Source organism: Corapipo altera, unplaced genomic scaffold, assembly GCF_003945725.1.
Source record: "Corapipo altera isolate COAL_440 unplaced genomic scaffold, ASM394572v1 61411, whole genome shotgun sequence".
Taxonomy (NCBI): domain Eukaryota; kingdom Metazoa; phylum Chordata; class Aves; order Passeriformes; family Pipridae; genus Corapipo; species Corapipo altera.
In genome coordinates this window covers 2258191-2281266 of record NW_020884875.1, presented here as the reverse complement: position 1 = coordinate 2281266, position 23076 = coordinate 2258191, and the positions used below count along the sequence as shown (strand labels likewise).

The window sequence follows — 23076 nt, the reverse complement described above, 5'->3', positions numbered from 1 at the left end:
ATAACATTTGATGGACATCTACTGTAGGATTAGCTGAATCACAGTTGAAGCATGCTTGCCATTCCCGTGTTACTGCCAATCTATCTTCTAAGCTCTCTTGCTACAGTTGTCTAAAATTTCACTATTTACTTTTGAAATCCAGGTAAATTGAGTCTCTCGATGACAATTTTTTACTGAAGACATTGGGCAAGACAGTGTCTTCAGTAAAGAATGAGGAAGCAAGTGATGAGAATGAAGGAAATGCTTTGCAGGACCTGCAGTCAAGGAAGAGCTGGCAGAGGATGTCGAGGTCTCAGCAGCTTCAGCTGTGGAGACCAGGAGAGTTTTGGAACTGGTGGAGGCAACAGAAATTGCTGTAAGGGAAATTCTGGTTAGACATAAAAATTGGTTTTTTTCTCCCCCACAGTGACAGTGGTCAAGGATAGGAATAGGTTTGCCAGAGAGTTTGTGGAGACTCCGTTGCTGGAGACATTGAAAACTTGACAAAGCTCTGAGCAACCTGATGAACTTCAAACTCAGCCCAGCTTTCAGCAGGCTGTTGGACTAGAGAAGAATTTTCTTCTGATTGAAATCACTCTGTGACCGTAAGATTCCATGACTCAATAGGGACCATGCAGAACAGCTGTTTAACTGTTAACTAAGAAGGCTGTGGTTCTTCAGTTTAATAATATGGGATTCAGAAATTCAACTTTGGATGAAAACAGTAATATCTGGAGATGTGGTAAGAACTTCTAGGGCTTTTCAGAACCAAGGCTTCCTCACAGAAAATCACTCCTTACACATCAGAAGACTCAAGATAATTTCTTCCCTCCTTCTGCAAAGGAACAAAAAATAGGTAAACTCTAAAGAAAATAAAAACAACCAATCTTGCAGACTCTGACAACTCTGCTTCTCTTGATAAGCTAGCATTATGCAGCTTTCATTTTATACAGCCTTTTTAGTGACCCTGATTTTCATTTTCCTCAGTGTTATTCTTATCCTTCCTCTTCTTACTTCAGTCCTTTTATCATTTTCAGTCCACTTCAGCCATATTCTGCTGAATTCCAGTTCATTCTCGACTTGAACTGCAATACTAAAAATTACTTGATTTAGTCTCTCATGTGAAGACAAGAGATTCAAGCATTCAGTTGAATACACAAAAACATACAGTTAAAACATGCATATACACACTTGCTGCTTCTGTTTCCATCTAGTGGATGAATGATGTTTAATTTTTCCTAACTTTCCATACATTGTTCTTCTTGTTTTATTCCAAAGAGCTTTGGAATAAGTTCACAACCAAGCTAGAAAATGGATATTTGCAGAACAGTGTATTCACTGCAGGCTTTTCATCATAATCACATTTAGAAATAGGCTTCTCAGACATCTGGCAGCAAGACTAGGAAAGGCATAGTTGTGCATCTTTAAACTCACCATGATCATTTCCAACAGTAAATCTTTCTGTCTTCCTAGAACCTCTCATTATTCCTCACAAAAGAAAACAAATCTGGAAAACATTGTTTTAAATGCTTGTGCTTCTGTCAGTAAAAAACGGTGCCACCCTTTAAGAAGGAAAGGCCCTGATTATGAGAACTCTAAGTCCTACTGACAAATGGAACAGCTTATCACATCCAAAATGAATGTCATAAATCAACAATTAGTGACAACAAGCAGAAAGTTAAAGCTCACTATTCTGATACAGAAAAAAAAAATCTCCCATTTCCATGAAAATATGATATGTAGATTCCAGTTGCATCTACTCATAAGATCAGGCCAAGACATCATGAGCCTGATGGAGTCCAGTCATTATTTGTTTTGAGAGTGGACTATGTCTACTATTTAGAGAATCATCTTAATAAAGATCCTTAATTCTTCCCAAAGCATAAACAAGACTGTCCAGCCTGTGAGAGCAGACAGGAAGGTCAAATTGCACACTCAGCATTGATGAGAAACTTACTATTTCCCAACCCTGAACTTGGTTGCTTATTTCTGGAGGCAACCTAACTCAAAGCATTAATGCATTTATGTCTTGCAATCAAATTTCAAATGTGTAGGAATAGGTTCCTATGCTGACTGTGGTACGTATAAAGCTCATATATAGAGCTTCAGATACTCATCAATAAAAATATTGCCTGCCTTGTCACATTGCTTTATGTTAAAATAAACAACAATTTATAGCTACTACAAATTCCTTTATTCCACTAGAAAAGAAAAAAATCTAAAATACTTTTTCTTTGAACCCATTCTGCATTCAAATGCAGTGAATAGCAGTGACAGTCTTCTTTACTTATCCCTCCTTTTTTCAGAAAGTATCATATTCTGCTAACAATTTTTAATTGCTCTCATCTTCCAATATTTTCTTTGTTTGCTCTTTCATGTTTTTCTCAGTGACTGGTCAGAACCATGGACCTGGTAGATCTGTCCTTCAGCACAGCTCACCATTTTCAGTGTTAGCTTCTCTGAACCAGTTAACAGTGCTGGAAATTTTCTCACATGAACTAAAATAAATCCACTAAGTGCCTTTAATTTTGAGTGTTGTTGGGTGCAAAGGGTTCTCAGCTCCTTATAGAATAAAATTAGGGCCTAACAGTCATATTCAATCCTTTGAAATGTGTTTTGTCAGAGATTAATAAATTACCTGCATAGGATTGTAAACTGTAAAATAGAGCACCAGTGAAAATCTACTCCTACAAGTATTTAAATACGAATGCAACTGAAAATCATCAAACTCTGAGTGTTGTTCACTCAGAATACAAATAATGCTGTTCCTACCTTTCAATCTAATACATATCAAATGCTGTAATTATCATTACAATTACTAAAAGTATCGCAACCTGGGTGGACCCTCAACAGGGTTTGCTCTCTGTTTATGAAATGGTTGGGTATCAGGTTCTCAATTGAGGTTGCCTCTTACCATCCACCATCTCAGCCCATTTGGGATCACAAAACCACATAATAATTTAAGTGGGAAATCTCTTTGGTGGCTACTCAGTTCACCTTCAAAGCAAGGGCAACACCAAAGTTAGATTAGGCTGTTAAAGCCCTTGCCTAAGCCCACGCTGAGTGTTCCTGCAGCCTCTCTAATACACTCCAGTGCTTAGCCACCTGACAGGGAAGAATCCTCTCCTTAGGTCCAAGTGGATGTTTGCTGTTGCAGCTCATGACTTCTGTGCCTTGTTTTTCTGTGTGTACTTCGGAGAAGAAACTGTCTCTCCCTTACCTACCCTTGCTGTACTGATGACCACAGAAAACTGAAACCTGATCCACCTTCTTCAGGCTAAACAAGTCCTGTTTCTACAGCCTTCTGTACACCAAGTGTTGCAGTTCTCTTTCTGTGTGGTGGCCATCCACTGGATCCTGGTCTGTTGTTGTCATCTGCTGTGATGTCTCACGTAATAAGAAACCCCAATACAGCATGGAAAAGGGGGGAACAATCTCCTCTCTGGACCCACTTGAAATGCTCTTGGATAGAGTGGTCTACTGTATGGCTAAGTTTTTAATCTCACCCATCAACATCCACGTCTTCTCTTTTTCTATTTTCTCCTCTCTTATGTGGCATGGAACAATCTTTCAAGAAGCATCCTGTTGTGAGCATGGGCAGAGAGCACATGTTCATAAATTCACCACTGCTAAACAGCATCATCTGTACTGTAACACTTTTTTCTTTGCACATTTTGCATATATTTTTCAGGTTTCAGATATCCTTTATATAATTCTACAAACACAACTCTCTGTTTCAGAAAATCCAAAGTATTCTCATAAATTACCTATGGTAAATAAGTGAAAATGTCAATATGTTACTTGCCAGGAATTTTTAATCTCAGTGGACTAAAGTAATAAACACTAAAGAGTGTTACCAACATTACAACTAAAATCTCTCTACTTCATTCTTTCAGTGAGGGTAATAGTATCTGAAATGATGTAAAACACAAAACAAGAACAAATAGAAATTTTCTTCCATCCCTTCCCAAAACACCAGATTTAACTTGCATACACAAGGATCTACTGATCTTCCAGTAACTAGAAGTCAAAAAAATTTGTTCTCTGTATTACTGGATTATAATCTATCAGTATACCACATACTTTAAAAAAATCTTCTTTATTACTAATATAATAGAAAAATGCAAAAACCAGTTAAATGGGAAACCTGGTTCTCTGTCAGGATTTTAGTTTTTTTCTCTGCCAGGTCAGCACATTTTCAGCCATCACATCTCCCTTAAGACTTCTGGAAAATCACTGTTTCTCTATATCGTTGTTTCCCTCAGCAGTTAAATGAAAATAATACTCATGAAACCTGTTGTCATTCTATATTAAATGTTTATTAAGTATTTTGATATTCTCAAATGCAAGGTCCTCTATAAGAAGCACATACTGTGGTCATTTTTATCTGTGTATGGTTCTGCTACCAAGTCCATCCTGCATATGAAGACATGGAGAGCTTTTTAAATATCATTTATTACAATATACTATACTACTAATATGACTACTACTAAACTATTTCACTTACTTTAAATCACATTGTATCACTAGTATAGGCTAAGGTGGGTTTTTTTGTTTGTTTTTAAATTACATTGTGTCTTGCCTTGGATGGGCGACCAGGTCATAATCTCAAAGCAGTGGCTGGTGAGATTGCCTTAAATTAACAGGCACTGCTAACAATTACTTGAAAATAGCTTGTCCTGTTAGAGCAATGTAGTGATCCAAACTCTGCAATTTTATTTTATTTTTTTCACCTAATGTGCTAAGGTTTGATTGATCTATTTATCGAATATTACAGTTAGCTGAAACTCTTGGCCTCTAATCTATATAAGAAAACTGGAGAATAAGCCAACTGCAACTAGAAAACAGTATAAAACAAAGACTGAACATTGATTTCAATTACTGAATTTTCTTCAACATAATTCAAAAGGATAAAGAGGGAATTTGGATTTCATAAGTAACAGCAGCAGGTTTGATACAATTCACTGTGTTCTGTTTTATCTTTGTGGGTAAACTGTTCAGCTGCTTATTTTTGAGCGGAAAGAAAAAAAAAACCAGCACAAAACCCCACCCTTATCCTCCAGTTCTCTAATCACAAAAAATAAATACACTAAAACCTAACAACATTAGATAGCCATGCCTGAAGTTTTTCCCTTAGAAAAGCTATTTTCAGTTCTCCTGCTTCATCAGATGAGACACTGCCAAGAGCATGTGTTCTTGGATGTGGCTGCAGTTCTTGAGGAGGAATAAAGCCTCTTCAGCTGGAAAAACCTGGCTGCAGAAGGAACTATGAGAAGAGACACTGAGTGCTGCCCATCCTTGTTCTGAAATGTTCTGAAATTTTTCTTCTTGTGTTTTTTTCCCCTGTTTGTTTTTGTTTTGTTTTTTGACTCTAACTGGAATGGTACTCATTTCATACCAAGAGCAGAAAAGCAGCCAAGGACTCCCTCAAGGTACTACAGACTTGACAATTTCCAGTATTTTCTGTGGAAATAGCACAAATACCAGAATAGAGGAGGACATATCAAAACAGGAGTTACCCTAATTCTCTACTACATTTCTATTATTCCTGCTCAATACCTGAACTTTCCTTTGGGCACAATGTTTTTAAACTCTAGCTTAAGGTTTGCAGACAAAACAACTACGGAAAAGTAAGACTTTTGAGAACCTCGCTCTTTTACTGTTTTCTTTAAAAAAACTGGGTGTGCAGTACTTGTCTCAATCAACTATTTTTGACCATGTTTCTCCAGAAAGCTGGTCAATCACTTTCCTGAACTGATGTACTCTCCCACACTTTGTTGTATCAGATGTAATAATTAGTATAAAAGGGACTAGAAACCACTAGGATTAGTTTCACTATTTTGCAGACTCTGGGACACAGGGTAAAATTAGTTATGCCAGTGGGGCTTCTTCCCTCCAGGGAACCTGTGTGCTGCCATTGGGTAGCGTCTGCACACAGTACCCGAGCTGGTCTGAGTGAGCACATGTGAGAGACACTTTTATCAGAGAGGCTCTTGCTTCTTCATTCCAGGACATCAATTAAAGGAGCGTCTGAAGAGTAACAGCTTGGGAAAGGCCACATCAAGGAAGACCTTCACAGAATCTGTTCCAGAGCTTTGCTATCCTTATTGGCCTCCTCTTAATTTTTCCAGCTCTGCTGCATGTTTTTGGTGTGTGGAGGAGCAGAGCTGAGATGAGCAGTGAGCTGACCTTCTCAGGGACAGACTGTCACAACAGCAAAATCCTATCTCTGAGTCATCACGTTTGGAGCGCATGAATTTATGTGTCACATTAGGGTTGTATTTTGACTACAAGCCTCATTCTGCATTAATCTACACTGACTATCATTTGCTGACTTATTACCCAGGCATTTGCCTTGTAAGGACTTTCTGCAGCTCTTTCGCTGGCCCATCATAGTTTAGTGGGGCATTGTCAAACTCCTTGTTTTGCAAACTTCAATATTCACCTCCTTTGCAGAACTGCTTATGAACATGCAAAAAGAACAGATCCCAGCACAGATCTCACCTCACCGACTTCTGCCCTCTGTTTCCTAGCCTGCTCATACATGCAAGTACTGCCTCCCTTATACCTCTAAGGGATTAGCTTTTCCTTACACAGATGTGAATGGTTTCCCTATTACTACGCTTGCTTTATAAGTATCTACTGTTTTATGTCTGCACACTAACGATAAGATGAAAACAAATTCCAGTCAACCACAATGAACCAACTAGATTTTCTATACTTTCCTGAACTGACGTACTCCCCACACTCTGCTGGTTTGGTACACTGTGCCTGCTGGTTTTAAGGAAGAGCTGTGTCCTGGTTTCAGCTGGGATAGAGTTAACTTTCTTCCTAGTAGCTGGTATAGTCCTGTGGTTTGGATTCAGTATGAGAATCACACTGGTGACCCAGTGATGTTTTGGCTGTTGCTCTGTAGTGCTAACCTTATGTAAAGGACTTTTCAGAGACAATGCTCTGTATCTGAACCAAAAATGTAATTTTTTGGGCTTTATAAGTTTTCTGAAATTTTTACTCGCTGGTTCTGTATGAAATGTTAAATTAAGCTAGAGGCCTCAGAAAATAACAGAAAGAGGAGAGAAACTAATTCAGCAGGAAGACTGAATCCTGGTTCATGACATAGTTGTGATCTAACACTGTCCTGGAAGCAAGCATTTTAGACTTCTCATACTATTTCATTTTTGAGGATGAAAGAAGGATTTCAGTTTCCACAGGTTTCAACTACACCATTTCAAGTACACCAAAATAATGTGAAATAAAAACATACAAATGGAAAAAAAAAGTCCCTTACAGTAAGAAACCTCCCACAACACTGGACTGAAATTCCCAACACATATTTCTGTCTCCTCTAGAAAGATTTCATTTGCTGTATTTTGTTTTATGAACAACGAACTATTTTAAGCACCTAAATTGCCATATGATTCACACTGATGATAAAAGCCAGCAGAACACATTTGAACTTCGCACACATCCATCTCCTCTTGTTTTTAATGGTTTAGAACAGCCTTAATGTATTTACACAGGTTAGGCAGCTTAAAAGCTGGAACACAGAAAACCTCTGGGCTAAGCTCAACATGATTAAAGTTCACAATAATGGATGGGAAAAAAAATCAGAACACACCACAAAAAAAAAATTAAACAACTATTTTGCAAACACTTTAAATTGCAGAACTTTTGTTAAGAAAACAACAAAGTAAAATTTTCTCAGTTATTAAAAAAGACTGGTTAATTACAAAATTTTCTTAATTTTTCAAAAGGTAAGTTTGGCAAAAGGATTAAATATGACTTCTAGAATATGTTCTTACGTTTTACATTTCATGCTTTAAAATAAACAACATTTCTAAAAATCCATCTTCTTCAATAAGGTACTTTACAAAGAGAAAGAAAAATGAAATAATTTAGAAACTTCCATTGTACCCATCATTCTATAACTACAATTGTAATATGACAAATATCTGTAATTGTATTTCAAGAAATTGAAACCAGAGATTTATCTACTTGGAGACCTTTAAAAATGTTTAAAGTGGTACAAATAGCACAAACAAAATATTATGGCAATTCATCGAAAATACAGATAACACTTTAGACAAGCTACCTTGAGGGAGGAAAACCAATTAAAATTCTTCTTTTAAAGCTTCCATATAGATATTTCAGTAAGAAAGATACTTTCTAGAATCATTAAAATCTTTTGCAGCTTGAACTGTTTTCTGCCTCATTTAAGCAATTCAATTTAACTGATTCTTAAAATTCTTTAAGACCATGAAAAAATAGTAAAACTTTTATGAAATATGATCTGTATACATATGGGTTTTCTAATGTTTTTTCTTCATTAGTAAATTACTCAAGACTAGGAAAACAAGATTATGGGTGTCAGGCAGCTACATGCAGAGATGTTTAATTTGCTACTCTCACTTCCAATATTACAGATTCACAGAATCCATCCAGTAGGTTGGAAAAGATATTGGAGATCATCAAGATAAAACTAAGGCCAAACACCACCACATCAACTAGACCAAGGCACTAAGTGCCATAACCAGTATTTCCTTAGACACCTCCAGGGATGGTGACTCCACCACCTCCCTGGGCAGCCCATTCTAATGTCTAATCACCATTTCTGTGAAGAAATTCTTCCTAATGTCCAACCTAAACCTCCCTGGCACAGCCTGAGGCCATGTCCTCTTGTACTGTCACTGGCTGCCTGGGAGAAGAGGCCGACCCCCACCTTTCAGGTGGTTGTAGAGAGCAATAAGGTCTCCTCTGAGCCTCCTCCAGGTTAAACACCCCCAGCTCCCTCAACCCTCCTCATAGGACATGCGCTCCAGACCCTTCACCAGCTTCACTGCCCTTCTCTGAACTCACTCCAGCACCTCGATGTCCTACTTGAAATGAATATTATTAGTATTTACATTCATACTGATAGGTAAAGGATCATAGCTGGATGTGAGCTCTCCCAGTTTAAAGCAAAATTGAGGTTTAAGGAAATACAAGCATACAAACAGTATGACAATTAGGTGTACATCGCATCTAAAAATCCCACTAAGTATCTAGTCACCTGTAGTTATCTCATCATCATCATCATCATCATCTATCTGTAGTATCATAATAAACCATAATAATAATAAAATTTATAATAATAAAATTAAATTAATAATATGTGTAGTCTCCATTTATCCAGACTTAAAAAAACCCTTCAAAACAAAAAAAGTAAGGAAAGCAAGGGAACAAACTAATAAATTATGCAAAGTCACACAGTTAGGGGATCACTAAAGCCCATGCTCCTGTGACACCTGCAGCTCATTCTTTATTTAGGAAAGGACCTTCTGGTGCTAAAGGTGCTCACACACAACACAAAAGTGCTAGACAAGAACAAGCTGTTGTCTTAAAAGATGCTATAATTAAAATTTATATTAATTCAGTCAGTGTTTGAGTATGTAGACGGAATTGGCAAGTTAGACTGTTTTGAAGGAAGGGAGGGAGCCAAGCATTGCACTCACTTAGTGCCAAATTCACAGTCCAAAGCAAATGGGCAGCTCAGCCAGTGACAATGCAGCCTTTTCCACAACACGTCATATGTTTCAATGTGCTTCACACAGATCTGCTTTGAAAGGCCAACGGTACACTGAGAGAAGTCCTTGCTCTGCTGATGGTCTAATAGAGAAACAGTTACACTTCTTGACCTTAGTGGTTCTCTAACTCCACAAGAGCGAAGCAAGAAGTTTGGCTTTAGTAGCAGATCTAAAAGCTTTCAGAAATTAAGCAGCTTAAAAATAAGTCAAATTTAACCTGTCAGAGAGTGTATCTAGAACCGATGTGAGCACCTGCTTGTACAAGTACCTTTCACAAGCACCTGCCAGTTAGCAGAAACCATGGACCAGTGACAGTGCTTTCTCCTGTCCCAGCAGAGACACCTTGGTCACTACCTGACACTAAGGACATCTGGGTCACTTGCAGCTTTCCCAGCTTCAGTCATCTCAGCTGAAATTTTCCAAATCAGATGTACGTATGACAACACAAATATTTTAGAAAACTTCCCACAGGACAATGCAATTTTTTCTGACTACAAAAAAAAGGGGGAAAATGGGTTCGTAATTAAAAATAAAGTACTTTTTTCTTTGAAATGCTCCAGAATTTCCATTTTTATGTTTGGATTATATTATTCTGCGGGAAGAAAGCCTGCAGGGTGACATAGGCAACAACTAAAGAAAGAAAAGTGAAAATAATTTTTTAGGACTGGTTGTGCCTTTCTGTTGGCTCTGAGCACACCACTGAACTGAAGGAACACGAAGTGGTACTAAGGGCATCTTAGCACTGGAGCAGCCTCACAGACACAATGTTCCAGGTGCTGCTGATGTTTCCAGAATCTTTAACATGAAAGGTAACCTTTCATAATTCAACTTGACCATGCTACAGTAGGGAAGAAACATACACACGCACTAATGTGCATATGCTGACACACAGATGGAACAGTATGTCTGAACACAAGCTCCATTCAGGCATAAAAGTGTGGGTGGCCATTTCAGAGTTTCCCATGGCAACAATTAGTTATGGGCCCACATTAGCACAAGTCCTTGCCTGTTGGAAGAAAAGCATCGTTTCTGCAAGTATGCAGATTTATGCAGAAAACAAATATTCACTGGAGGACACTTCAGTGCTTTCTCTGCTTGCGGGTGGTGTCCCTTACCTCCTAACAAGCACACAGCCACCTTTCCCTGCCTTGGTGGAGGAGGCAGCCTGCCAGCTCCATGAGCACTGGAAGAGGAAATACAGTTTTCTATCATTTTGCTCTGCACAATAAATGCAATGCTGTTGACAGAGGATATTGCACAACCTCAGCAATTTCATCACCATAATATCTGATAGACTCGAACCGATTAAGGAGTTTATCCTTCGAGTGTCTTCTCACTTTACAGCTAGGGAGCTGGGATACAGATATTAATCAATTTTCCAAGGACACTGAGGAATTTCTGTGGCACAGCCAGATGCTGAAATCTTGTTTCAGACCAGTGTCATTATTACAGAACTACCACTCTTCCTGCAGTTACGGGGATTTTGCCTTCTTTCGAACAAGTAAGTGCCTTTGGAACCTCACCCATTCCTGTCAACGTGTCTCAGCCTTGTTTGAAAGGCCAAGATTATTGCCACCCCTTTGGCTTTCTGCTGAGACCCATGACAGGTACGTCTGCTATTGACAATTCAGGTAAATGGGGCATGTTATAAAAATGGTAATTTCACATCAACCATGTGAGAACCACTTAAAAATAGTAAAAAACCCCAACAAAATAACAACCCCCCCCCATCTCACTCACACCTTAGCACTGAAATAAACACCTAAGAACTCAGGACAGCTCTGTGTGTCCCATAGAGTGGGCTGCAAGGATTTGAGTATGCCAGCTCTGAACTTCCCAGGGATCAATCCATCCTGTAGCCATCTCAAATACAGAAAAGATTCCTTATTTAAGATCTAGGCCTTGCCCTGATTAGAAGGAAGCAAGTTTCAGTTTTATGCATTTTTGTAAAAATCACACCTTTCTAACATGCTACATTTAAATGCTACAGTGCCTTATCAACCAGGAAATTCTGTGTCACTTCCCACATACGTAAGAAGTCAGGGCAGCTTACCTCTAGTAAAGATATGATGGATTCAAGGCTTTTCTAAAAGTAATTTGTCAGAAGACTACAGCTGTTTTCATAAGCTACAATTGAATGCATGATGAGATTCCCACAAGCAAGTAGGACAGCACAGACAGACCACTTCTCTTTAGATCCATGAGTCCTACTAATGTAAGCCATATATTACTTTTATCAGTCCCCAGTTCCATTCTTAAAGAGTCCAAAAAGCCACATACTAAGTCTAATATTTTGTTTTCCTTTAGTTGGGAAAACAATGCTATTTCTAGAAAGCCAGCGCTTATATATAGGTATCTTGGGATTACTGGAAATGTTAATTGTATTTCAAACATCTTTGCAAGTTGCTGAGATGTGAAACCCATGAAGTAAAAAGCACTGACATGGCCATAACACGTTTCTTGAGGGATTTTAAGGGGACATAATGAAATTAAATAGCAAGGCTTTAACTGTTGACACATCTCTAAACTAGAATAAAATAGAGCCTCATTCGCTTAAGAAAAAAAAGTGCTTTTTGGCTTAACAAATTGGAAGAAAAAAATCTGTTGAATTCCAGTGGTAACAAGCTCTCATAACTGAAAAACAGCATTTAACAATAATTTACAATTATGTCTTCTGTTATAATGCTGGACAACACCAGACCAAATGCTGACTCTGATAGATGTAATCCTTGCACAGTCTTTCCTGTAACTAGAACTGCTACTTAAAACTATTAGCTAGATAAACTGGTGTAGTAGAACACCAGCCCTGCTGTCCTGAGGGGATAAGATTGTTATTTTGAGATGGTCAGAACTTCTGGAAAGAAACCCTCACCTCCTGCACAACACTAAGTGGAAGCTGTCACTCACTTATCACAACAAAACATTCACAGGATTGCACTGCAATACATGTGCCAGTTTCTGTAACGCATGTTCCTCCTGTTCAAAAACAAATGTTTCTTGACTTAAGGATGGAAAAAAGGACAACCCAGAGAAAAATCTACTTTAAACTATGAACAGTGTTCACAGTCTTGGAAAAGTAATAAACGTAAGAGCAGCTGGGTGTTTTGTGCAATGACACGAAATTCTGATGGTTTTGTCTCTGTTACAACTCTTAACATGAAGTCTCTGTCAGGAGGGCTCTTGCAATATGATTGCAAGTATTTTTGTAGACAAGGATTGAACTCTACTTAACTGGCTTGGCCAGGAATGAGAGGTTAAACTGACTCAGCTGTGATAGCTGCATAGCCTGAAGAGCTCTCAGTGCATTATTTCAAGAGTGACCTCTTGCCTTCTACCTCTGTGAAGCATGGCAAGACTTTAATTTTTCTGTTTCACTTCTATAGCTCCCTATTGTGCAAAGCTACGGAATCAGAAAGGAGAAACGATAAATTATTTATCTCACACCCATTTCACTACTTGTGGAGCTGCCCTAGATGCTTCTTTTTTTTCCTCTGAAGTGGCTTGATAGATCTTCACAGCATGAAGAGCTAAGCTCTGGAGCTAGCTGGAGAAATCCTTGGATAGCAGGGAAATTTCAGACAAGGCAGTTACAGTCAGAGCTAACTCAATTAGTCAGCAAGACCAAACATCCCCTACAAATCCACTGAAAAATACGCTGGAGAACAAAACAGTTCACTAGAAAATAAATTATGTTGTTTATGTACACATTATGTACATGTTTATGCCAGCATTTCTTGTCATATTTCTCCAGTGTTTTACATCTACTTTTTAATAAACCACTCATATTTCCTTTGCCTTATGAAATAAATGGACTTAATTAAGTTGTGGAGAATAATCAGACCAGTGACTTACACTTCCAAACACCTCACTGGGATGAACCCCAAATATCAACACATAGACTATGACAGAAAATACTTCTGTGTTATGCTCCACCCTCAAACATTTCTGGTGCAGAAGCCCTCTAAAATAGACACCAAGAACTTGAAAAGGTATTTCTTTTCCTTGCCAAACCATGAACCACTAATAATTTCCATTCCTTTAATAAATACTTTCAACTTCCAGAAAAACACTTCACTGCAAGAAATGAGCAAGCCAGGATATATACGACTGGATTAAAACAGATGGTTTGAATTAAAACCTATACAACAGTAACTATAGTTGACATCAGCATTTTCACTGGAGTAATTATATTGACTATTAACTACTTTATCACTACAGTAAATAATAAATAGACCATGTTAACAGTTATAGTTATTACCTACATTTGCTTCCCTAACACTTCCAATTTCCTGTTCAAAGTCAAATTATCCCATTATTCTTTGTTCTGTGTTTCAGTGATGAAGAGACTAAACACAAATTCACTGGGCATAATAACATTATTTTAATTCTACATGTTCTTGTTGAAGATTTCATATTTATTAAACATTATCTGTTTTTCCTGTTTCACAGTAGGCCTAGGCAGCAAACACTAAGTGTCTTTTAAAAGTAACATGACACACGGTGTTTGCCCATCAGGCACGTAATTGTTCTGTTTATTTTGTCTTTACAAACTGAAAAACAGAGGGGTCTAGCAGATAGGGATTCAAGGACAAACTCTTGATCCAAGTGAGTTTTCAAATTTGCTTCTTATGTTTCTGTGCCAGCCTTAAGCCAAGACTACACATTTCCAGGGGAGTAAAAAACAAATAAAATTCCATACCAAATACAAGATAAACATTTCCTTTCAGCATGTTTCTCTGAATATGCTCTGGGTAACAGCTTGGAGACTGCCCACAGAAGACACACTTCTTGGTCTGGGTGAATCTTTCATAATTCCCCAGGGAGACCTCACTCCACCATTCCATCAGTGTAGTGCCAAGCATTTGTAAATGTGGCTGTGGGGTTCCAGCAGCCCCCACTCACATCCTCCTCCTTCATTCCCCTGGCACCATGCAGAACTGCACTGGTTTTCATCCTGTCCTGCCACAGAGCTCTCCTAACAGAAGAGATCTTGATTTAATTTCTGCCTGTACAGTTTGTAGAAGGAAGATATCCTTGGATGTATCCGTTTTGGGAGATGATAATTTGTTCCCTTTTCCCCCTCTTCTGATTAATTTTTTAATCCATACAAGTTCTTCCACTTTATTCCCTGGCATTATTTTAAGAAACCTTTGCTACGGTGCTGTATCAAAGACTCACAAAATCCACATTGCAGGGACTGAACAACTGGAGTGTGTTGAAACATTTTTTTTTGAGTCAGTAGACACTGTCTTGTGAAAGAAACATGACTTCCACAGACTCCTAAGTCTATTTATCAATGTATTTACCAACATATGTTACTTTCAAGTTTCTTCCAACTTGCTTTGCCCAAACTTTCAGATATGCAATTTCCTTGAGTTCTTCCTCATAACTGGTGTCAGGCCTGCTACAACCCACTCCTTTGTTGCCAAGGCTGATACAATACAAATCCCAGCTACAGAATGTATAACCATTTCCTGTTGCATTGTTTGAAACTCCCAGGAAAATCTCCATGACCAGCTAATGAGAAAAATATGAGACTGGTATTTTGCATGGCTCTTCAGAAAAGTCTTTATCAAGACTTAATTATCTGTAAAAAAAAATAAATCTGTATTTCTAGAAAAAGAGAGTCTTCACTGCTTTATGCAAGAAGATTTCAAAATCCCTACCAGGGTGACAATTTTTTAGATGTTCTGCAGAAAACTAACCAGTGCTGTTACTACTTAATTTTACAGCATGCTTCTACAAAGGATGGAGATGGCAAAGTGGAGAAATCTCTATCTTGTTAAGCAGTGGGACTCATTCCAGACTCAGAAGCTAGAGAGTTTGATATTGTGCAGCTCTGCATCTCACCTACTGTATCATTCTTCCATAGTTCATTCTGGCACATCTCCAGTAGCACAGAAGGGAAACAGACTATGCCAAGTATTTTTATTCCCCAAGGGGAACCTTGACAAGAGACTTGTTGTGGATGGTCACACAAAGACCAAGCTTGCCAACAGTATCTCAGTCTTGTTCCTCTTTCCATCCTCAGAAGTACATAATCACTTGAGTTCCAGTACCTACGCCTGAGTGGGTGAGTTGCCAAGGTTGGAAACAGGCAACCAGGGAAGTCTCTGGACCAAGAATTCCTCAAAGCTGGACCTAGGCACCCTTCATATGGTGGCTCCAGTTCCAGAACTATCCAGCTGTGCTGGAAGTTCTGCTGCAACCATGAAAACATCTGGTTCTGCTGCAGGTGGTGACCAGTTCAAAGCTTTTAGAGTCCCATGACTCAAAAATGGTATCTTGTGAACTCCTATCCTAAAACATTTCTCTTCCACTTCTGATCCCTTGGAACAGCTGGAGAGAACACCAAGTTGTGCCAAAATATTGCTGAGATGCACACAATGCTTCTTTCCTTTATACTGGTAGGAACTAGGTCTGTTCAATGACAGCTCTCCAACTTCCAGTCACACTTTAACTCGTCTTCCAGTCCAATCCCCACTGTCACTTTCAAAGAGCACAGCATGAAAAGAGAAGGTGCAACACTGCAACATTGCAAACAGTCTCCTGGTTCTAAAAATCTCTTGTATTTTAAATCAGGCAGTGCAAGTTACAGCACAATTACTGCATCGTTTAAATCGATGATAAAGTTAACCCTTTTCATGACCATTTAATTCTGTGCTATGAATATGAAGCAACTAGGGGTTCTTTTTCTTTTTCCTGTTACAGATGGGCGTTATGGAAAGCAATTTGCTCTGTGTGTACTTCACTGTATGAAATGATAGCTCATGTAATATGCTTTTATAATATAGATTAGTGTTTATTTGCTTGAGCTAGTTTTCCTTCCCCTGCTGCAGAATCAGTTAATATTAACTGCGTCCCTGGTGCAGAATCAGTTAATATTAACTACAGTGATTTGGCTAGTGCAGTACACAGTGCTTCACTAATTCACAGGAAACACACAACTACATTTGAAATACAAACTGAAGTGAAAATGAAAACTATAACTAGAAATTTTCTCACTTGTTAGCTTCTTAGATAGTGGTAACAAACTGCCATGCATGGTTTTGCATAATTTCCATCATCTGATCTTCCTCGTTAAATATACAGACCTAATTGCATGTGTGGGCAAAAGTTCGTGTTTCAAACTGGCCTCACTCCCCCAAAAGCAAGCCACAAGTGGCCACCATCAGCCAGTGGTTCTGAGTGCAGCTCAGTCCTGGTAAAGGAGGAGCAGTTCTGGTTCACAGGAGGACCAGTGTGTGTGTGGGTGGCGTGGCTGCAGGCTGTAAGTTCGCTTGGGAGAGCAAAGATGTATGCTGGGATCACAAGGTTTGCTGCTGAGAGAGAGAAGAACTAACCTCTCCTGGCTACAGCAGGCACTAACTACTGATATATAGCTAATTCTTTCAAATTGCCTCAAACCCCAGAAATCAGAGGACAGCAAATCAGCAAGTTTGTGTTTAAAAGGCAAGAAAATACAATAGCAACAAAAGAGCAACGAAGGGAATACACACAATAGCAGGAATATTAAAGATAACAGAGATAACTACGGCATGTACCTTATTTTGCAGGGTGTCTGACTGAAGCTGATTGTCCATGAAGTATTTTTGGCAGGCTTGTGGGTGAAGATATTCAAAGGCTTGAAAATTCTTCTGTAAGTGCTGGAGTCACAGATATGGTTTAGAGAAAAGGACAAAGGAGAAAAGTCTCTGCAACCCAGGTTAGCCTTTAAACCAGTGGGTTTACTCACTTAAAAGATTAAACACAGACATTTAGGGGCACAGTTTCAGGTCTGAAATACCAGAAAATGTTTTTATTTTCTGAGTTTTCTTAGAAAATATAGCCCTGTCTACAATTAATTTTCAGCATATGTTTTCCACTCTTAGAAATCCCAAATCCTTTTCTGTTAAATACAGACAGACAAAGTGAAAGCCTTTCTTTTCCATGAGAGAGCAAAGATACTGCAACATTGGCTCAGACAAATGGCTTATCTGAAATATATACTACTGGCTAGGAAACAAGAGCAGTAAAAGTAACTCAGAAGTGCACTTCCTTGGCCTTCCCTGGAATTTTCTGCTAGTCATCAAAGCCATACCTAATCCCACTGGAAAGTGATGATGGAAATACTATTTTGCTCTCTGCCAAAATGAATCTTCTCTCCAGACGAAATGGCTTAGCCAGATCGCAGTGGTATAACTTATGCTTCTCTGTGCCAAGTTTTCTGATTCTGGCTCTTGGAATGTCTCTGTAGCAATTTCTTCTACATAATGGAACATATTTCTTCCTCAGAAACATTTAAAACTTCTGGAAATTGGGCAACTATTCTAAAGGCTTTGTTTGCAAGTGGAAGTTTTAAACCCGCATTCTCGACAGTTCTGCGCCTGCCCACGTAAACCAGGATGCACTAAGATGATCGTGGTTTTGAACTTTTCAGGTTTTACTGCCAGCTCTGCTTGGACTTATGTTCCACACCTAGTGCATATGATTGAGAAAGTAGGCAACACAGAGAAAGGCATAGCAAAGGCGCACAAATTAGAAGAATTAAGAAGAGAAAACATCCACCATGAACGAATGACTACCAACCGTATTACGGCACTGCTATTTACCAAGAGGAGGCAAGAAAGTTTGCAGCTTAAGCTAAGGAAGATTCTGCCCTTTAGCCCCTTCTTAACAAGACTAGAATAGCTAATACATGCAAATTATGTCTAGTCTTTCTGATTATCATTAAAAAAAAAAGAATACCTGAGAAATGGCTCACCATTGCACTGTCTGAAATCTATAAAATTTGAGTTTACAGCCAAGAGTCCACACACTTAATGATCTTTTTTTCCTGAATATTTCAAGCCAAGCAATGAGGTCCCTGATACCTCCTGACTCTATGAACTGATGGACAAATTTCCCTCTCCTTGAAGAGAATATGCTGCCATTCAAAGGTATGTTTCTGCTTATTCTGATTCTAATAATTCACTCACATGTCACAGAAGTCCTCAGGCAGTACATGTCTGCTACTTAACTTCATGGTGACAGCAAGAACCCAGCTTTCCTGTCAATCCAGTGAGAAGACCACCTCACCTTGGCAGTAGCAGAAGACCTACAGCTGAGTAGTGGCTGTAACACTACCCAGAAGAAAGTATGCAGAATCATGCATATTCAAACAAAGCAACTGTAAGAATGAGGCTCATTTTAAAATGAAGACACTTAAGTTTAGTTCTCTTTATGCCAAGGAGGGCAAAATCCAGTTGCCTAAACATCTGTAGCTATCTCAGACTACCTAGGATACTCTGCCTGCCTTCCAGCTTCTACTTGAAAGGGCACAGATGTGCTATCTGCAAGTTTTATTTAGATTTTTGAATAATGAATCCTATCCTTAGCTGTCCAAGCTCCCAACAGTCAATGGAGAGTTAGTCCATGGAAAACAGTCCATGGAACAAAGAATAGCCGATGGACTTGATTTAATTGCCTGAAAACAGATGCTCAGGTATATATAAGATGCCTGGCTTAAGGCTTTTACAGAGCTCTTTAAGCTTCTGGCTGTGGCACTAAACCTGCATTATATGGGAAAACTGTTGTTTAAACATGTCTTAAAATGGCTTTTGGTGGTCTCTTTGCAAACACATGCTTCTTCTTCCCAACACCCCCCATGGTAGTGTTATCTCAGGAATGTCCTGGGAAGGTGCCCTGAGGTGTTTCTCATTGGTCCTTGTTAACCCCTTCCTGTGATTGAGTGTTCCTGTAAGCCCCTTGAGACTTCTAATTGGTTACTCTGTGAATCCTCCTAAACCCTATAAATGTAACATCCCCGACAATAAACACTCTCTGCCTCCTCTCCACACCCAGTGTCCTGTCTCCCTGCTGGCCATGGAGCCATGTGCGTGGGGGGAGGGGAGGGCACCTCTCCCCTCCAGGCTCAGGGCCAGAAGAGACCCCTGAAGAAACCCCTGGAGTTCCCTTTCCCTATCCTTCAAGGTGTCGGAATGGTTGCTCAGATACAAATGGAACTAGAACTGGGCCACCCCACGTCGTGGGTGGGGAAAGGGATCCAGATCTGGCCATTCCAGAATGATGCAGATGTCCTGCAGGTCCCCTGTTATCCTTGCCAAGACATCTGCCCAGGAGTGTCTTTAATGACATTGAAATCCTATGCATGGGTTATGGATTCAATTTCCAGCTCTGTAATTGGAGCACTGATACACAGTGCACACATATATTTAGATGGTTTAATATGAATATGTAATGCACACAAAGCATCAAAGTACAACAACAGACATCAGCATATCAAAAGGACATTTTGATGGAAATAAAAATTAGATCTGATATATCTCAGAACAGAAAATAATTAATTCTATTTCTTACATAAAAGTTAGGCAAATAGAATATTTGAACATCACATATAATTTTAAAAAGTTGTGGTGGGAAAACATAAATATAAAATAAAATTTAAAACCAGATTAAATGAACAATAAATTCAGGCTTGTAGCTTTTTAAATTGTCATTGTACAAAAGCATTTAGCTCAAAATTATTTTTATTGTGCTATCATTAAATATGAATGTCTTTCAAAACCTGTTTCAGAGGATGAATTAACAAAGCTGTAACAGTCTGGAATGAGCTTTGATCTACCATAAAAAATGATAAAAGGCATTTCCCACTTCTTTTCATTGGGAAGAAATTCATTTTGGAACTGCTTGAGGTTATGTATTGTTTTATTAACTGGGACTAATTCCCAGTTTATTCCTCTATGTCCTTATGTGACCTACACTCCTCAGTTGTAGAAAAGGAACAAGTAGGCAACATTACAACATTTATTTTGCTTCCTAAACATACCGTAGTCTGTGTCTGAAGCAATTCCCCTCCACCACTTCTGATGTCAGCAGGTATAGCAAATCAACATACCCTTGTGAATTATGGATATGTATTTGAAACACCACAGTTACATTAATGTAACATCTCAAACACAATTTATGTTTATATACACAAATATAAACTTTTATTTTTTTCGTGAATGACAATTAACTTTGCACAGATGTAGGTGATCTATTTATGAAGCAGCACTCTTTCTTGTTCACGTACCTAATGAATTAAATTAAACTAAAGTGTCAGAACCACACAATTCCCCATCTTCAAAGCAACCTGAACTCTTAAAAGCCTAATTCTGCTGACTTAACAAAAAGCTGTGAAAACGGGCCTTGTGCTTTCCAATCCTGAAGGCACAAAACCCATTTACCTGTGGTAATTATACACCTATTAGAAATTGCCTTCCCATTATTGTGGTCTTTACATTTTCTTCCTACCACTATCTCTGTTCTGCCCTTATCATTGTACATCAGGCATCTTGAGGATATGGACAGCGTGTGGGTCAGCATCCCTGGTAGAAAGCCTGACTGCAAATGCTCAGCTCTGAAGTACTGCTCTGAAGACCTGCCTGATCACATTCAGCATCACCCTCACAGACAGTGGGCACCCCTGTCACTTCATGCTAGCTGCAGTCTCAGTTTAAGGAGCCAGAAATCCAACCTCTTTGCAAGAGGAGAGCATGAAAAACAAGCTAAATAAAGGGAAAGCCTTCAGCAGAACTGGGCACCAGCCTGGAGACAGCAAATAGGTGATTAAATGTCCAGTATCTAGTCTCAAATGTTACGCAGTTGCCTGGCCAACTGCTGGCCTCACACCCTCGATCCCACAAGGAGGAAACACGTATGGGATTTCACCCTGTGTCAAGGATGGATCCAATCCCACGACACAGAGCCAGCTTGAAGCACAGGCTCTTGTAAGGCTGAAACTAAGCTTTGTTTACTTTCAAGTCACAAAAGCCTCCCATGTACAAGTCTATATTATACTGGTTCCATAACAGATTGAAATATGACTACTGAAGTGAATTTTTAGAGAACCATGTCACCATAGATCCAGTCCCCCTGGTAGTGAATCAGATATGGTACAGGTATGGAGGACATTTAAGTTTATAGGAAGGTCTCAGCAAGACTGTGCTGGGTAGAGCTCCGTAAGATTGTCAGGATTCATCACCCAAGTGTAACTGGATGCTCACAATGACTTTTGCAGGTATGAGCACATTTACGTGGAAAAAAAAAGGAACGAAACAACTAACAAACAGTTCTCATCTAATACTCTGACCTAAATCATGCAAGAATAGCAAATGGGTGTTCTTTCGTGCTGTTATCTCAAATATTCCTGTTCAACTTATACTTTCTTGTCTGACATTCTCAGCTGAGCACATGCCCTACTCAGAATAAATGTATTACAGCATTAGAACCAAGTTAGTCATTAGAAATCACCAAACGAAGCTCTATCCCCTTCCCACATACAATGCTTTAATAATGCAACAAATCAGGACATATATATTTAGTGCTATACTTTGTACTTAAGCACAGAAACAATGAAAATGTTCTTGATTTTTTGGTTCTGAAGGTAATCTCATGGAAGCTACTATTTTATCAGTATAGACAAAGTCACACAAAGATGACGCTGTGGTCAAGTTTTATTTATAACAGATTTTTACTGCATGTCTGGACCACAGTTCATCTGTCAAGGGTCATAAATCCTCATATGCCCTTAAAACTTGGGAGAGAAATCAGTTGGTCCAGCAGACTGCACTGGGGCAGGGATTATTTTTTCTGTTGAATGAATCTATTGTAAAATGCAGACACAGTGGGGGAAAGAATCAACTCAGGGCTCATTTATTTTTGTTCTACTGACCATTCTGTAGTGGCAATGAACAAAAACTGGTACATGTATCATATCTGGTAACACTTAAAGAAAAAGCCTTAACTAGCAAGGGAGGAGACAGTCTTATAGATTCTTTTCCTGATAAGACAGAGGGCAAGCACTGGAGCCACACACATAGAAGTAAATAAACAGAAACTTGTGTTTTCTCTCTCCAAAACTGTTTGTTAATAAACAAAATGAATTTTATGGAAGAATCACCTGAGAACTGATCATCTGAGTTTTAATTATTTTTTATTTCGGCTTAATGTCTCCTTTAACATCAAAGTAACACCCCTGATGTCTCTCCAGTGCTTCTGCAAATATAGGTACCTAAGAAATTTGAAGTATGCAAACTCCAAAAAAATACAGAACTGTATCAGAACAAAGGAGGATGGTTATACCTTTAAACTGTAGAACAGTTATGACTACAGGCAACTATGACACAGCCCTTTGGTTTAGTACCATATTTTACAGCTAACAGTAGAAAGGTTAATGAAACATGACTTGCAACTCTGGAAATGTTTAATTTGCATTCAGTAACATGCAAGTATGGAGCTAAATTTAAAAAGAAGAAATGGAGAGATGTCAGAAATTCTCACTGAAAATTGTACCAGTTTATTTGCATTTTGCTGTGGAAGCTGTTTTCATCCCATTTTTTAAAAAATTACTCATCAAACTGCTGTCTTGGACTTGTTCTGCTAACACGGATTTTGGCTAGGGAATCAGGAGGGGCACCTGCCTACAGAGCCACCTGGCTGCAGCTGCTCTGTAACTCTGGAAGAAGCAGTGACACATTTGCATAAAATTAGTTATTATGGAAAACTGTTACTG

At 38.8% G+C, this 23076-nt stretch overlaps 1 protein-coding gene across 5 annotated transcripts in view; it reads right to left on the bottom strand.

Annotated features, from left to right (window-relative positions):
- The window catches only part of GHR (growth hormone receptor), a 163419-nt gene that overhangs the window by 48128 nt on the left and 92215 nt on the right, over nt 1-23076 (bottom strand). Inside the window, exon 2 of one of the 5 annotated variants that reach the window (XM_027635317.1) lies at nt 17087-17188. The exons of the other annotated variants lie outside the window; for them this stretch is intronic. The gene's annotated coding sequence lies outside the window, so the exon portion shown is untranslated. The remainder of the gene's footprint in view (nt 1-17086; nt 17189-23076) is intronic. 5 annotated transcript variants of the gene reach the window in all.